Consider the following 14,765-nt stretch of genomic DNA (forward strand, 5'->3'; position numbering starts at 1 on the left):
AACGTTACATAGGGTAATATTTGGTCCCAGTTCTTGTGTTCGACATCGACACACATGCACAGCATGTCTGCGAGAGTCTTGTTGAGGCGCTCTGTAAGTCCATTGCTTTGCGGATGATAGGCTGTCGTCCTTCTGTGCGCCGTACCACTGAGGGTGAGTACAGTTCGCAAAAGTTCAGCTGTGAACGCAGTTCTCCTGTCGGTTACAATGACCGCTGGAGCACCGTGCCTCAGGACGACGTTTGCAATGAAGAACTGTGCGGCCTCGGCTGCTGTACTGCTAGGAAGTGCCTTGGTTTCAGCATATCGCGTGAGGTAATCTATCGCAACTATGATCCATTTATTTCCGGCAGAAGATATTGGGAATGGGCCCAAAAGGTCCATCCTAATTTGTGCAAACAGTGCTTCCGGTACTGGAACGGGATGTAATAATCGGGCAGGTTTCGTAGGTGGCATTTTTCGTCGCCGACAGTCAAGGCACGTTCAAACGTAGTGTTTCACATGTGCTGCGAGCCGTGGCCAGTAATACTTCTCTTTGATCCGTGCTAATGTTCTTGTGTAGCCTAAGTGACCTGAGCTAGCTTCGTCGTGACAGGCCTGCAAAATTTCATTCCGGAGAGGTTTAGGGACGACTAGCAGATATCTCTTCCATGTTGAAGAGAAGTTCCTCCTAAAAAGAACACTGTTGCGTAGGCAGAATGATGACACGTGCCTTGAGAACAATCTGGATTTGTTTGTGGTGCGGCCTTCTAAGAAATCAATAAGTGACGCGAGCTCCTGGTCCTCTTGCTGTTGTTGAGAGATGGTGGCCGCATGAATAACTCCCAAAAAACCTGCCGATTCGTCATACTCTCCGGCTGACGACTCGATCGGCGGTCTGGAAAGGCAGTCAGCGTCTAAATGCTGCCTTCCCGATTTATAGACCACTGTAATGTCGTACTCTTGAAGCCGCAGTGTCCACCGTGCCAAAGGTGCAGATGGATCTTTCATGTTGGTCAACCAACAAATAGAATGGTGGTCACTTATAACTTGAAATGGGCTGCCGTATATGTACGGGCGGAACTTGGTAACTGCCTATACTACAGCCAAGCATTCCTTCTCGGTGGTGGAGTAATTCGACTCGGCACGTGAGAATGTTCTACTCGTGTAAGCGATGACTCGCTCAGCGCCGTCTTGCCGTTGAAGAAGGACGGAACCTAGACCTACGTTGCTGGCATCGGTGTGGATCATTGTCGGCGCATCCACGTCAAAGTGGGCAAGAAGAGGCGGAGTTTGTAGGCGGTGCCGCAACTTGTTAAATGCCGCTTCCTGCTCCTCGCCCCACACAAACGTGACATCTTCTCTGGTTAAGCAGGTGAGCGGTGAGGCGATGCGTGCAAAACCCGCAATAAATCGCCGGTAATATGCGCATAGGCTCAGGAAGCGTCTGACTGCCTTTTTGTCTCTAGGCCTTGAAAACTTTGAGACGGCTGCGATTTTCTCAGGATCAGGTGTGACACCTGTGTGACTTACTACGTGGCCCAAAAACTGTAGTTCTTCATAGGTAAAGTAGCACTTTTCAGGTTTTAATGTAAGCCCAGCGGACCGTATGGCTTGAAGAACCGACCATAGCCGTCTGAGATGCTCATCAAATGTGGCAGAATAAACAATGACGTCGTCTAGGTAGACTAAGCAAGTCTTCCACTTAAGGTCTGAGAGAACAGCATCCATTAGTCATTGGAACGTGGCTGGGGCGGAACACAAACCAAAAGGGAGAACTTTGAATTCATAGAGCCCATCAGGCGTTACAAAAGCCGTCTTTTCGCGATCCCGCTCATCGACCTCTATTTGCCAGTATCCACTTTTTAAGTCCGCCGATGAGAAGTACCGTGCAAGCCGTAGCCTGTCGAGGGAATCGTCGATGCGTGCTAAGGGATACAAATCTTTTTTTTGTAACCCGATTGAGCTTGCGATAATCGATACAAAACCGCAGGGTACCATCCTTCTTCTTAACGAGCACCACGGGCGATGCCCAAGGGCTTTTTGACGGCTAGATGACGTCATAATCTAGCATTTTCTTGACTTGATGCTGTATTGCTTCCCGCTATTTCGCAGCCACGCGATACGGATGCTGTGGGATGGGTATTGCTGCTTCCTCCGTAATGTTGCAGTGTTTCGTCAGTGGAGTTTGACGTACTCGGGAGGTTGTAGAGAAGCAGTCCTTAAAATCGTCAAGCAGTTCCCTGAGACTTTGTTTCTGTTGCGGCGCTAAACCTGGGTCAACTTCGACGACGGGTGCATATGGCATCGTATCGGTGGTCGATTCCTCTTTTACAGCAAAGCAGTGTTGAACGTGGTCAATTTCATGAAAGTTCGCCACAGCGGTGCCTTTACTGATGTGCCGGCGTTCATTGGTAAAATTTGTCAGAAGTGCCTCTGTGCGACCACCGATTAGGCTAACGATACCGCGAGCGATGGCAGTAACTTGATGGAACAGAAGTGCAGTTAGTTGTTCGGCTACACCGTGCTTGTTAAATTGTTCTCCGCAACTGACAGACAACAAGGCTGCATGATAGCGGTGGTATGCAGACGTCGTCGTCGGCGACACGTAACGATGTAAGTTGGTGCTCTTCGTCTTGGCTCGTGTCTGTACTAGTTGACAAGGTTATCTCGCTGTCCCGTATGTTAACCACGGCGCCGTACTCCCGCAAGAAGTCCATTGCAAGGATGAGGGATCTGCAGCACTCATTTAAAATAATAAAACTGGCGACATAAGCTGTATTTGTATCTCTCTATCTATCTGGAGTCGTGCAGTACATTTTTTATAGATGTCTTTATCTGGCCCCCGGCTTTCGAACATAAGGGCCCGTCCATTGCATTTTGACTTTCTTAAGCCTGCCTGCCAACTGCTCACTCATTATCGACAAGTCTGCGCCAGTATCAACTAAAGCTGTCACGTCGTGCCCATCAATCGTTAAGAGTAGGTCGGCACTCACAAATTTGTCGGCGTTCCGTTTCTCCAGGTTGCTCTGCTCGTTTCTCTGTAACGTTGGGGGACTCTCGGCGGTTCGACGACTTGCAACCTTCCCTCCGGAGGTCTCACCACGTCGGCGAAACTGCGACGGTTGAGCGAAGAATAATGCAACGGATACGGCGAGCGCGACCGGAGATTAGCTGAGCTGCCTTGTTCCCGAGTGACAATGTCGTCGAAGCGTAGATGTCTCTCTGGAAACTGTCGCGGTGTGGCAGGTGACATTTCCTGGGTGCCACCCTGGCGATGAGGGCAAAAACGATAAATATGCCCTGGTTCGCCACATTGGAAACACTATGGTCGGCGATCAGCGGTGCGCCATACGTCGGTCCTGCGAAGCTGGGGTCGCCTGAAATGCTCCCTCTGTATCCAACCAGCAATGGGTGGCCGCTGGTGGTACTGCTGTACTGTCCCGGCAGAAAGCGGGCGACGAACAGCGTCTGTGTAGCTGTATGCGCGCGGCTCGAAGCGTGGCTAGGGACAAGGTTCAGGGAGTTTTTTGCCCTGAACTTGCCGGATTTCTTGGCGGACAACTTCAGCGACCGAAGCAACAGTGAACTCCTTCGGTGTCGCAGTTTGCTTCGCAATCTCCTCGCGCACAATGCCTCTTATTAGTTCACACAGCAAGGTCTCATCTGTGACTATTAGTACTGCGGCTCCTGCAGGCGCATCATTAGTCAGGCATTCGTATTGCCGGCAACGCTGCTGCAGCGCCCGCTCCATTGCTGTGGCTTCCTTAATGAACTCTTCTACTGTTGTAGGCGGGTTTCGCACAACACCAGCGAATAGCTGTTCTTTGACGCCGCGCATGAGGTGGCTGAGCTTTTTCGAATCAGGCATGTTGGGATCCGCGCGGCGAAACAAACGAGACATGTCCTCGGCAAACATCGAAACACTTTCGTTGGGCTTCTGAATGCGCAACTCGAGAAGGCGTTGTGCATTATCTTGGCGATCAGTGCTTTCGAAGGTGTCAAGTAGCCGACGGCAAAATTCATCCCACGTTGTCAAATGTGCCTTGCGGTTTTGGAAGCACTTTCTTGCGCTACCTTCAAGAGCGAAGTACACATTGGAAAGCTTCTGGTCCGGACGCCACTGATTGACCTTAGCTACGCGTTCGTACTGGTCCAGCCAGTCTTCGGCGTCTTCATACGTGTCACCGTGGAAGCTAGTGGGGACTAGATTGTTTTGAATGGTCACCTGTGTTGGACTTGCGAGCGCCATTTCCTGAGTCGGTGAGGTCGCTGGCAAAGTTCCTTGGAAGATGCCGAATTCCGGGAATAGACCTTGCAGGCGGCGGCTTGCGCGGTGCACAGGTGTCTCGACGCGTGGATGATGTCTTGAAGAGCTGGACGCAGGGCTACTCGCAGGAGTCATCCCTATCATTAGGTGATCATGCGATACCCAGCACCTCTACCAGTGTCACGCCTCACTGGAGACAAGAGCGGAGAGCGGTATTTATTCGAGAGAGTTAGGGCAAGCGCTCAGTCCAGACTTGTTTTCTAGCGCGTCGCTTGCAGAGACGAGGTTGTCGTCTTTATCGTCAGCGTGGTTGCGCACATATGGTGTCGCGGCAATATGTTGAAACAAGCATTCACCGTCTTCGAAGTAAGCACCTTAATGTGGTCTTCTAAGGACGTGTGCTGGCATTGTTTTATTTATGTTAAAAATGCGGTTCAGGGCATTTACATAAATATTATTAAAGAATTAGGAAGCACGTTGTAGTGTGGGACGGCGAAATAATTTGGACTGTAACGTTCTTTAACGTGCAGCCAATAAAGGCCGCCGCAAAGGCGTTTGTGTATTTCAAAAAAATGTAGGGATGTTATACTACAAAAAATTCATACACCTTCCCTATTGATAAATCTTGTATGTACGTGTGATATGTGGATCTTATATGCGAGATTATTGGATAGGTGTCTTGTATCTTACGTGTAAATGGGGGATATGAAAAGCTGCAACTCTACTACTGTACTCATTTGTTTATATGAGGGAATAAAACCGATATTACTTACCTCTTGCGCCCTTTCTATCCTCATCATGTACACCATAAAGAGTAGTGGGCATAAAGGACACCTCTGACCCACTCCCTTGTTGGTGTCAACTTACTCGTCGCTCCTCATCTCTTCCTACTCAACGTATTTTTCGAGTTAATCTCTCCAAAAAGCTCTATACAATCATCGCCTAAACTTTCCCCTTCCAATATATCCGATTAAATGTTGCGGTCTACGTTACCATACGCTCCTGTAAAGTCTAAAAAAAAGCATCACATATAACGGTCTCTTTTCCACTCTGGATATTTCAATACACAGAGCAAGGACGAATAATACGAAAATGCCATAATAAGCGGCCTATGCTTGCAGCTTTAATTTGTTTGCCTGCATTGCTCACCTGTATATTAGCGATGTAATGGAATGGTAATACTGATGTAGTGATATATTGATTGAATTCCATCTTTCTGCCCCTTACACTTATAAATTAATTTCTATCTACATTGCCGCCAACTGGTTGGCATTCGTCTATCTTTTAAAGCTTTTCTACTGTTTTCAACAGGAGAGTAACAGTACCACTTGCATATTTGTGAGGCTGTTGTGGCCTGCGTGCTACCTAGAATATTAGTCACGCTTCGTGGCTTGTTGCATCCGACTACGTATACGTGCCGTGAGTCAAAAAGAACCATCGAATCATCTGTATTGTACGATATAGGGTAGCGTAGAAATTTTATGCCGTAGTTTTATTTTGAGTAACTTCTGCTGTATGCAGGAAGCAAAAGCATGACCTTCGAGATCCCTTTATGCTATCCTGAGGAAGCCGTCGGTGGAGCGTGAATTGAACAATTTCTTGGGTATCGGTTAGCTCTATCGAAGACCCTCCATGACGTTTTGCGGTCCTCATTATGCTACCTGCACCGTCACTTTGTTTTATATAATGTTTATGCTGTGGTCAACATTAACTGTAGCTTCAAGAATTGTTTACGTGGTATCGGAGTACACTTGTGCAGCGTGTGATATTTCCGTGGGCTTTGTAACTGTTTGGGTGGGAAAGCATGAAATCTGCGAAAGTTTATCGCTCGTGTGGCGCGTGGCTCAAGTTACACCTGTCTCGCCCGCATTCGCTTTCGTGTCGGTTTGTTGAATGTGCGCTCATTGCGCTCCTGTCGTTCGTGCTTTCTATGTTTATCTTGCGCCTCACGAAGATTCCTCAGATAAAACATGTATCTGCAGCGTGAATATCTCCTATGTGGTGTGTGCCAGAAATGTGCGGTGCTGTAAGATGTGTCTGCAGCTGAGAGCTGCATCGCATTCCAGCGAATAGACGTGACCGCTTACGTGCAGTTTTCTTTATCATCATGAGGTTTACGCAAACGTCATGAGGTTTACGCAGCAGTGTGAGTTATAAGGTTTCGACATGAATTCAGGAGTATTATATGTTGTGCCGTGTATAGTTACTTTGTACACGTATCTATATGAATACACAAAATCTGATTCCTCCATCGCCTATGGTTTTTGGACATGATGCAAATAAATAATTTCAGCCTGCGTCTGAAAGAACGCGATTTGACACAAATTTTGCTAGTTTGGTAATTTGACTTTTATTTGCTAACAAATTATTGTGCATGCCGGATGTTTTTATGGATTTGTCTGGACAATCGTACAGGTCATGACATCAGCAGCCATCTGCTCTCTAGAAAGTAAGCTCCTAAATGCCACTACTGCTAAACTGATAGATTTAATTAGTGAACATGTTTGTGCATTTTTGAGTTACACATTTGCCAAGCCATTGTAGGCACAGCGATTGTGCTTAGTAATTAGCAGCCCATTCTTCCCTTCACCTGGCACAATGATTATCTGGCTCCGAAATAATGTTTAGTTTAATATACCATAAGTAAAAGGGAGTATTATGAAGCACAAGTGTTAGGTACCAGCACCGGTTTTCAGCATATTACGCAAAATTGATTTTATGAGAGCTAGAACCACAAACTTTAATTCATCATAATCACTTTGTTTCATGCCTTCTACAAAGCATAGGAATAGAACGCATTCAGTAGTCATTACACTTGCATATTTTGAAAATACTTGCTTTCGAATGCTTCGTCTTTGCGAACTACGTGCAAGAGGGACACCACGATTTAGCAAGCACAAACACCGAGCTGTTCGTCCGCCATTATTAAACTACTTTCCATGGGAGTTCTGCTCGTGCAAAGGAAAACAATAACTAATGAAGATACGGTTATTGTCATAAAAGTATTACAGTAGAAAATTGAAGCGGGTAATTTTTATTTTAAATCGACACAGTGTGGAAATATATACATATATGCATATACACAATGTATCATCATTTTATCAGGCAGCTTAGTGTCATGTATACTATAATTTGGTAAGTAAATGAGTAACTTCATGGTTATTAAAACATTTACGTTAATGTATCGGATGTCATGTTTCAGCTCATGCTTTCTCTCCTAACTTGCAAGCATGGCTGTCTTGCAATGGTTTTCATTGTAATTGTTACCATCTTTGAAATCGTTAGCTTTTCACGCTCTCTTCGTTTCGCCAGATTGAACTATTGAAGTTTTTCCATGCTCTGGGGCAGTATAACGTAAAATTATTCCAATGAGTTTTTATTCCAATTTCCTGACGTCAAATTTGCGTAATCGCCGACGTAAGCATCGGGCGGTCACCCACAGGGCTGTCTGAACAAACCAATCAAATGCTTCCCTCGTTCATAGGAGGTCACTTTAGTTTGCTTGAAAAACGAATAACATTGCCTGCGCTGAGCGGCTTGTCTTATCTGATTGGCTCACAAGAGGCGAGGAGTATCCTCAAATGGAGAGGGAGTCGATGGGGCCAAGCCACTGCACTGAATGTTGATAACCAGATGAAGAGGGTCTTGCCGCCGTCTGCGATTGGGCCACTTTCCCTTACTTAGCTTGCGGTGGCTTGTCGACAATCGCGGCGGCCTGCAACGGAAGCTGAAGAATTACGCTAAAACGGATCCTCAGCAAAGAAGAGTTGGCAGAACGAGGTCGTAAATGTGTCGAATGTTCTCGAAAACGTTACGCGGCCACTCAAAAAGTTTTATTACACGAAAATAAACCAACGCTGTCCGACAGGGGCGAGTAGCCAGTGCCGGAGCGATCGGCGGCAGCCGTCTTTTATTCCTTTCAGAACGGGGCAGCCTGTGGCTATTGAAAAGAAAATTCAGTTTTTTTTTCGGCATATTAATGCACCTTTAAGGTGTATGCATCACTTTGACGCGGTAAGTTTTTGCAGTTTTGTGATGTCGAGTGAGAGGCAGGTGAAGGGGGTGCAGCCCAAAAACTTTTGACCAATAGCCGGGAGCTAATGGCAGAAAGGCATCGAATCAGAAATAACATTTTTTTGTTTTGTTCGTTCAAATTACGCGTAATCAATGTGTACACGTCATATCAGATGGGGAGCTATCGCGGTTTTCGTGACGTCGCGTCACTGGCAGGTGAAGTGCGGGTCGTCCAAAAAAGTTTTTGACCAATCGGGGTGGGCTGATTGCAGAATTGTAATCGAAAAGCTTGGGATGGTTTTACGTTATAGCGCCCCTGATTACCACTCCACAAATTCCTTTACTCAACAGCGTCATCACAACCGCTAGGCCGATATCCACCTTACACCATCCTGACTGAATATGTCTCTTTCCAAAAACTAGTGCAGACTAAGAATAATTCAACAATACAATTTTGGAATTATTTATTGAAGAGAAACTTGTTTCTCATAAGATCTTACTGTGATCATAAGATCTTCCTGTCACCAGTAAGCTTACTGTAGGGCTTAAGGAACAGCTTTGGCTGTTTAAATATTTGGCAAATAAAACACACGTATACAAGTTATCCTACAGATTTAATTGCACAATATATGTCGAAAAATTTCTGCCAAGCAGATATGCATTAAAGCTCTTACAAGGCACGGACAAATTTTAACAAAGCTACTTGGGCCTGTTGGTTGCATGTGATTCCCTTATGGCCAGACATGCCCGCACAGGAGCACAAAGAATGCACCCATGAGTCTTTAATTAAGGAACGAAGAATAGATATCAGGCCCATTTAGTTCTATACATGGTAAATATGGTTCTATACGTAGCACGTATTGTTCCGTACGAGGCACATCTAAATGAAAATGGGGCGCGTATGCTTCCATACGAGGCACATATTGAACGGATACGTGGCAGGTATGTACGGTTGCGTGGAACGTATGAATGGATATGTGGCTCGTAAGAATGAATACGTGGCTGCTAAAAATGTGTACGTGGCTCATAAAATGCATGCGTAGCACCTATGAATGTATACGTGGCACGTATAACATTATACTAGGTTTTTCGTTAGGGTTACTGTAGTGATTATGGTTAAATCATGTATCCCTGATTAGTCCTAATTATGCTGAGGTAATCCTAGTCATGATTAAATAATTTTGGCTTTTCCTATTCAGTTTATTACTATACAGCATATTTGATCTAAATAATATCCAATACCCTTAATTATTCTTGAGCGCCCCTAAATATTTTAACAGTTACTTTTACTCCTGATTGCCTTAAACAATTTGGCTTAAGGTATGTCACAACCTTTCAGAAAAAAAAATTCGATTTTAGTCACAATGCTGGTATTGCATATTCATATTGTAAAGCCTGTGTAGTTGAAACCTTTAAGATGATTGAATTACGAACAAAATTAGAACATTGCTTATGGTATATCAAGTTTGCCAAATTATTAGTGTTGCGCCAATCGTCGTAACTATGAAATGGTACGTAAGAACCAAATGCCACTTGGCAGGTACGTAATACGAACAATAAATTTTGCGGCCAACGACTATCATTGCTATATCTTGGAGTGAAAGCCCGCTATCATCAAAAGACTGGAATATACAACTTGTGGCATATTTCTTTTTCTGAAACACTTGCACGTAGTACGGAAAGTTATAGCTCAGTTTTGGTCGTTCTCCTTCATTGCACACCTTCATGTGTAAAGAAACGGTTCGAAAATTTTATGCAAACAATATTACAAGAAGGTTGCCACTGTTCGTGTAAGTATAATATCTAATAAAAACTTTTGAAAAATAGCGCTTTTAACATACGTAAATGTCTAGGTAGTGTTAGCTCTCTAGCGAAATTGTTTAACCGATTCGAAAACGGCGAGTATCCAAAAATGCTTCTAGAAGCTTTTATCAGGTACTAAAACAAACAAACACTGCATAATATTAAAAGCAAGCGATATCTCTGAAGATATCACCCATGTTTTGAAATAAAGAAGTTCGGTTTCAGATGCGAGCAGGAAGGATTTGAAAAACGTTCATTATTTTTCAACTACTTAAGATGGAAACTTCATTCTTTTCTTGCAAATTATTCTAGAATAACCAGGGAGCTCAGTACAGCAAATGGCACAAAACAGACATTTTTTTTCAGAAAAACGATTTTGAAGGTTATGACATACCTTAAATTTATTTCGATCAGCACCCACCGTGGTTGCCCAGTGGCTACGGTGTTGGGCTGCTGACCACGAGGTCGCGGGATCAAATCCCTGCCACGGCGGCCGTATTTCGATGGGGGCGAAATGCGAGGACACCCGTGGTGCTTAGATCTAGGTGCACATTAAAGAACCCCAGGCGGTCAAAATTTCCGGAGTGCCCCACTACGGCGTACCTCATAATCCGAAAATGGTTGTGGCATGTAAAACCCCATAATTTAAATTTTGATTAGCCTCACTATTCATATTTACCCTCAATTATTCGTCAATGCAATTATGCTATTTCATCATAATTATTATTTAGATGGCTTCCTTACCCTCACTTATTCTTAAGGACATTTATTTAGGTTTAGGTCATCTTAAGTACCATTAGGTACTCATGAATCGACATATTAATTTCATGTTATACAATCGAAATTAGAACGTATACATTTTGGGCACCATAATTGTGCTTGTTTGTGACAATTATTTAAACCTCAGTTGCTCTTAATTACGCTTAATAATATGACCTATATATCTTTATTATCCTCATAGCTTAGATATTCATAATTACGTTATTTAGTACTTAATTATTCTGGATTAGGCCTGCTTACCCATTATTAATCTCAAGGAGTCTTGCTTAGGATTCACTAGGTTCATCTTACCTATTCTTTATGGTAACCTATTAACTTTAATTACTCCTAATACCATTTAATTGGCATTAAATGAATTCATAACCATAATTATTCCGGAGTACTGCACATAGTTACAAGCCAACTCATATGTAGGCTGTTCCACATACCTTGAACCAAGGCTTTAAAAAAGTGATTAGCCGCAGCTCAATTAAACTAACGGCATATGGTTTACCGTCATGTGGCGCGCCCTAGAGTATTCCTATATTCTGCTTTCTTAGTTAGCTAGGATGAATTATGCGAAATTTTGATTATTCACTTCAGGGCCAAGTGCCCTTCGTTGCGTTGAGGAGGAGATTCAGTAACGACCGATCCAATTTTTTTGCGGTAACGTACATGCGGCGTTGAGATTTTTTTTTTCGGCATCTAAAGAAATCCGGGGAAATGTGAGACAAAACCGCGTCATTGTGCTCGTGCGCCATCGCCATCGTGCGCCAGCGCTTTCAATCGTTCTTCGTGCGAAAGAACCGTGCATGCGGACCGTGGTAGAGTGAGCGGCCGCGGCTCCAGGCATCGGCTGCACGGTGTTTAGAATCTTTGCTGGTGGAAGACAACAGAAAGCGCCATCGTCCCTGGTAAGCGTCAGGCACGACGCACTTTGAGAGTACTGCAATTCCACCGCGCACGACCGAAGCCACGTCGTGTAATTTCATATTTCGCAGCCTTTATTTAAACGCAAAAAATAGCCATGCAGCAAGTACGTTGCCACATAAAATTAGATTGGTCGTTCCTGAATCCCATCTACAAAGCAACGAAATGCACTTTGCTCTCATGTGAATAATAAGAACTTAGCGAAATTGATCTTAGTTGATTAACTAATTAGGCGGAATATAGAAAGAATACTCTAGGGAGCGCCACATGACGGCATACCATCTGTGAAAGGTTTCATTCAGCTGCGGTCAAGCACCTTTTTTTAAATGCTTGGTTCAAGTTACGTGAAACACCCTGTATAATCACAGGCCTTCTTTATACTTACGAAGCGCGTGGTGTCACGTGCTTGAGACATGCAAACATACGGACAGATACATTTCCGAGTTAAGGCGCCCTAGAATGCTTACGCATTAAAAGTGTTAATACGAGAGTACGCCAGCATCGTTCGCGTTATAATCCCGCTCCGGGCCACACCTCGAGCCCTCCATCCGCTTTGATTGAAAAAAAAAAAACTGAGAGATAATTACGTAAGATAAGCATCAATATTTCCGGCTATCTTAGTGCTCATGAGCTTTGTCCCGCTAGACATTTGTGGCGTATTTTACTTACTAAGTGCAGTTATGTTAGCGAACATGGAGATTTCCAAGATGCGCCAGTATGAGAGAGCGTTTAGTCGAGTCCTTTTTTAACCAGTCGAGGTACAAAATATAGTACGCACAATATTCAGGAATACTTTTTGGGATCTACCGCTTAAAACCCGGCTATATTTAGACGTAAGGGTTATTTATTCCCTAACGAAGTTACAAAAAAAAAGACTGAATTTGTTTTACTCCTAATTAGCTTAATTTTATCTATATCTTCATTTTGGCTTTCTTTAAAATATACAAATTTATTTACAGATGACTCTTCGTGTTTATACTGGACAGACATCAGCAGTTCTGGACAAAACCGCACGAAATGCGAAGATGCATTCTACAACAAGTGCAGTTCTATTACAGGAAACTGGTATATGTACTGGGAGCATCAGAAGAAATGTAATTTTACCAGGAATGTGTAAATAAATATGTAGTGCAATGGCAGTCGCTTTTAGAATGTCTTATCTTCCTGAACCATAACAGCTACTGTGCTCAGTGAAAACCTAAAGCAGTAGGAAATACGCCGCTTCAGGATCAAACAATGTTTGTCAAATTACGACTTTAAATGCTATTCCCTCATTTCCGAGACGTGAAGGCGAAGGCAGCCTTGTTTTATTTTGCGCGCTCTTCGTTAACTGTAATTTGTGACGAGTAGGCACATATTGCATGTGGGACGCAATTTTGTATGTGAAGACTAACTGTACTTAGTTCTTAGTTATTTCTTATTCTTTTACCACTTTAACTATAATTCCTTTCGTTGCGCCATGTTTGACATTTTTATGATGCTTCCATAGCCTACCTTAATTAGAATGGGTTGTAGCTTCAATCTACCTCGGTGGCCGGCGTGCTCATAATAGAAGCGCATAGCGATACCAGTACAGCGCAGCAAGCTTTTATGTCGCGGTTTGTGGCTACGATAACTGTGTGCACGACACGCAGTTTTGCGAAATTTAGTGCTTAAGACCGCATATATGTGTACTATACGCACATTGTCCTATATGCTGTAAAACGACAATTATTAGTCTACAAACCCGCCATGTTTGCTTAGTGGCTATGGTGTTGGGCTACTACGCGTGAGGTCGCGGGTTCAAATTTCAGCCATGGCGACCGCATTTCTATGGGGGCGAAATAAGGAATCACCCGTGTACTTAGATTTAGGCGGACGTTAAAGATCTCCAAGTGGTCTAAATCTCCGTTGTCCCCCACTGAGGCGTACCTCGTAAACACATCGCGGTTTTCGCACGTAAAACCCCACAAAATAAATTTTGTAATTCGTGAACAACTGGGTTCAAGTACAAAATGCTTAAATTATGGGGTTTTGCGTGCCAAAACCGCGATGTGTTTACGAGGCACGCGTTAGTGGGGGACTCCGGAAATTTAGACCACCTGGGATTTTTTAACTTGTACTCAAATCTTATTTCGCCCCCATCGAAATGCTGCAGCCGTGGCCGGGATTTTTTCTTGTGACCTCGAGCTTAGCAGCACAACATAATAGCCACAAAGCAACCACGGAAAGGTCTGAAGTGAAGCTATCATCTTTTGCCTGAAAATTTTCTACTGGGAGCTTGGCCAGATTCTTCTCGGCATGATGTCGCAAAGGCTTCTATCAAATCTTTGCACGAGAGCGATCAAGAGTTGAGACTTTGAAGCGCCTTTGCTGTTCGAGTTCACTCATCCCCACCGTCTTCATCAACACCTCCATCTCTGTCTGCCTTTTTTCTCCCGTCTCCTTTCTCCAGTACTGTGTAGCAGGTCAGACCTTTGATTCATGCCGACCTCTCTGGTTTTTTGCGGTAGTAAATATTTCTCTCTTCCAATCGCATTCGTTCTCCCTACGCGAACGAATGATTGAGAACCGGAGACTATCTACAAAGTATATTTACAAAGGAGAACAGCAGCGCTGGTCAGTTCTGCCGACAGCTCGAGAGCGTTAGTCCTCTTCGTCGGGAAGCCCGCACGCATCGTCCACAAGAAACACGCAATATGCATCTATCAATATGAATGCGAAATCTATGAGAAATGTATGAGCTGTACGCATCTCATAAAAAAGTTACGCGATGGGTATGCGAAGCTACGTAGTATCATCGCGTCTGCGTACAAAATGTACGAGGTGATATATGACGTATGCGCACTATGGTCCTAGACGCAACGACATTTTGCATGAGAACTATGAACTGCATACAAAGTATACGTACTGGCATCGTACAAGCAACGAGATATTCCGCGAGAACTATCAACTGCATACAAAGTTTGTGTACTGGCATCGTACGAGCAACGAGATCTCCTAAGATAACTATGAACTGCATACGCAGCATA

The 14,765-nt window shown here is 44.1% G+C and overlaps 1 protein-coding gene across 1 annotated transcript in view; it reads left to right on the forward strand.

The window, feature by feature from the left end:
* Positions 1-12,874, forward strand: part of LOC142568148 (uncharacterized) — an 88,427-nt gene extending 75,553 nt beyond the window's left edge. Inside the window, exon 5 of the mRNA XM_075678226.1 lies at positions 12,714-12,874. The gene's annotated coding sequence lies outside the window, so the exon portion shown is untranslated. The remainder of the gene's footprint in view (positions 1-12,713) is intronic.
* The last annotated feature ends 1,891 nt before the right edge of the window (positions 12,875-14,765 follow it).

The sequence above is a fragment of the Dermacentor variabilis genome, unplaced genomic scaffold (assembly GCF_050947875.1).
Source record: "Dermacentor variabilis isolate Ectoservices unplaced genomic scaffold, ASM5094787v1 scaffold_17, whole genome shotgun sequence".
Taxonomy (NCBI): Eukaryota; Metazoa; Arthropoda; class Arachnida; order Ixodida; family Ixodidae; genus Dermacentor; species Dermacentor variabilis.